We start from the raw sequence: 3,822 nt of genomic DNA, 5'->3' as shown, positions 1-3,822 counted from the left end.
AATAGGACCTCATCAAAATCTTAAGACCCTATATAATCCAACTATTTGGGCCACTTCTGTACTCTTTGCTTAAAACTCTTGGTTTACTGGGAAGTACTTAGACTATAATACCAATTATTCAAATAAATTGAAAACAATAGCTACCCACAAATCAACAATTATTAACAAACGAACAAAAAGATGAAAGAAATTTTGCACAAATCGAAACCCTACACATCAACAATTTAATAAAAATTATGACCTGAAAATTTGAATAGCAGAAAATTTAATCTAGACAAATACTATGAGGGGTAGGGACGGGGATATGGTGTGGTGGGTGGAAGGACACAATCAATATAAAATGCCATTTGCAAAACTTGTTTTTCCAACTTTTATTTGATAAGTCACTTTCCTTCTTTTTAAGTAATTTATATTTATTCATAAAGATATCAAAAATTTTGACCATCCAAAGATGAAAAAATCAAAAAACAAAATATTTTTCTCTTTGTACCAAACACACCCTAAAAGTTCAGTTTCTGCTTTCGTAATTAGTTTCTTGTAGTATAATTAGTCGTTGTATCCAATTTAATACTCTGACAGTTCCATTTTGCTTGACCTCTTTTAACTTTACATACTCATTAAAATATTTTAATTAGAAGTGTATATTATAAAATTTATTCTATTAATGATGTTTTAAAATTTTAAATCGAACTATATATTCTTTCTTTTTTTTTTTTAGTTATTTAATAGCAGGGATGATATGAAAAAAAAGTAATAAAATACTCTTGATTTATAAAAATAAACAACTAATTTAAAATAAACATATTTAGAAAAAATCCAATTAAAATGAAATGGAGGGAATAGACCACAAAATGTAGGATGCCAAAAATAGAATCTTTAAAACAAAGGTTGGATCTTCTCAGATTACTAGGTGGTTACACCGTGCTATGCACGAGCTCAATATTGATTCTTGAAAATTTTATGTTATGTATTATTTTATTATTTAATTTAAATCTTTATTTGTTTGGTTGACAAATTCATAGTTAGGCATATATTATTATATTTAAATTAATAAAATTTTTATAAGAATATTTTAAGTTGTTAATATGACACCCATATAATTTTGAGAAACAATCAAAAGAATTATATTTAAAAAAAAATATATTTACAGTAGTTAATTATTACTATAATTTGTATTACTTTTCACACAATAATTATCAAATATATATAAAATAATTTAAGTTAGTCAACTGTTGTAATTGTCACACCCCTTTTTCACCCAAGAGGATCGAGGTCGAAGGGTTTTTCGAATTAAAGTGACGGTATTGAATATGGATTAGTTTTTAATTACAAAGTTATCACTTGGAATTGAGTTATGGTGTTCCAAGTCACCTTTTTGAATCCCTAATCAAAAGGAAATGACTCTTTATTTTGGTCTGCGAAAACAGAAGACGGGTAAGGAGTTTTGTTGACCGAGGAAAAGGTGTGAGACACCCCTCGAATCCCGTGGTTCTAGCACGGTCGCTTTTATTGACTTATCTTGTCTTAAACTATTTTGATGAATTGTGTTAAGGCCAAAAATCGCTCATTTTATTATACTAAAACTCGTCTATTATTTTATATTAAATAAATCAGTGAAAGTTAAAAAATATTTGTCAAATTAATTTTAGAAAAATATTTGACAAGGTGCATTACCGCATCCTTAAATTTTAAAATGTCTTAGAAAGATCCGTACACCGCATTCTTAATTGAGACGAATATTTTAAACGTGCACTAACTTGCCTAGCGTTAAAGACATTGATTTGTCTCTTCTAAACACATAATAATTTTTCTATTTGAATGTCACTTAATCTTAACATTAAACTTAAACAATATTTAATTAAAATGATTTCAAAATAAAAATTAGTAATTTTATATTTGTCTGACGTTTAAAAACTTTACTTATTCAAACCAATATCTAGCTTAAAATAATGAATCCGAGTGAAATTCGTTTAGAACGTTGAATTTGTTAAATTCTAATAATGTCAATAAATAAAAATGAATAAAATACACAAACCTTTTATAGTTAATTAAAATCAATCAAAAATTCGTTCAAAATAATTATGATAGAAGATGAAAAAAAAAATAGTATCAAAACAAACATCTCAAAACCCATAAAATAATTAAATCCAAAAATCGGGACATTAATGGTATTCTTAATAATGACTTTCCTCTCATTAAATTTTCTCATCATTTTTTTTTAATAGTCCCAAAAATACATCCACACATGCTATTAAATAATTGAGTCACTTAAAGGTAAACAATGTAAACAAAATCTTTGAAACCAATTGACAATATGATTGTACACTTTCATAAAAATAAAGTTTTAAAATCTCACCATTTATACTACTGTTTTCCTATCCTCCTCCCCTTTATGCGTTTTCCTGTGTGAAAGCGTATGTCTGTATATTTTTTTTTTAAAAAAAATCTTTCGTTGTTCTTTTCAGTTTTTCTTTTCTATGAAAACAAATTCATCATATATTTTAGAAGAAAATTTCAACATTCAGAATCAATATATTTCAATGAATAATTAAAGAAAGATACACACTGATTCAAATAATTATACAAATAAAACATGATACAATAGCAATCACATGCATTAAATAATTCATGAAATCACTAAAATAACTCCGTTTGTAATTCAATTCACAATAAGACTTATAAAATAAAAATACAAGATTGAATAAGAACCTGTTTATTGAATTGAATCAAATATTAAAGTTAGAAAAATCGATACCGAAAAACTCAAGCGGAATCCTGAAACTTGAATCACAACTCTTTCTCCTCTTTATCTTCTTCTTTCTTTTTATTTTTTTATCTCACTTTTGTCTGGTTGTTCTCTCTGTTCTCTCTGTTCTTTTTTGTTCTGTGTAGTAATGCGATGTACGTAGTTTTCTGTGCGATGTACTAGTTTTCTGTGTGTTGTCTGGAGTAATAAGAGTCCTTAAATAGGAGAAATTAGGGGGGAATGGTTATCAGATAGGATAGGATTAGATTTTCAAAATTTAAATTTTTTATTTTCTTTTTCTTTTTATTATTATTTTTAAAAAGAAGACAAAAATAAATAAAAATTATAAATAAATAAATAAAATAATAATAAAAATAAAAATAACATAATAATAACTAATTAATTTTTTAAATTTTAAAAAAATACAATGAAAGTTTTAAAAATAGTCAAAAATAAATATAATTAAGATAGTACTAACACTACTAACTTATCTATTTAAAAGAAACATTTTTTTTTAAAATTTTTGTATTATTATTTAAAAAATAATTGGAATAAAAATAAATAATATCCTAAAATTAACTTCATTTAGTTATTTATTTTTAACTAAAAATAAAATAAGAATTAAAATAACATCGGTTAAAATATAAATATTTAATATCGAAAAATAAATATATTACACTCGGGGAGGGTCAAAAATCACGTGTCTACAATAATAACAATAAAAATAACATAATAATAACTAATTAATTTTTTAAATTTAAAAAAAAATACAATGAAAGTTTTAAAAATAATCAAAAATAAATATAATTAAGATAGTACTAACACTACTAACTTATCTATTTAAAAGAAACATTTTTTTTTAAAATTTTTGTATTATTATTTAAAAAATAATTGGAATAAAAATAAATAATATCCTAAAATTAACTTCATTTAGTTATTTATTTTTAACTAAAAATAAAATAAGAATTAAAATAACATCGGTTAAAATATAAATATTTAATATTGAAAAATAAATATATTACACTCGGGGAGGGTCAAAAATCACGTGTCTACATTTTGTCCCTCTTTGTGTGAAA

This window comes from Capsicum annuum, chromosome 2 (genome assembly GCF_002878395.1).
Source record: "Capsicum annuum cultivar UCD-10X-F1 chromosome 2, UCD10Xv1.1, whole genome shotgun sequence".
In the NCBI taxonomy this organism is placed as follows: domain Eukaryota; kingdom Viridiplantae; phylum Streptophyta; class Magnoliopsida; order Solanales; family Solanaceae; genus Capsicum; species Capsicum annuum.
The sequence above is the reverse complement of the archived record's forward strand: the minus strand, read 5'-3'. Positions refer to the sequence as shown.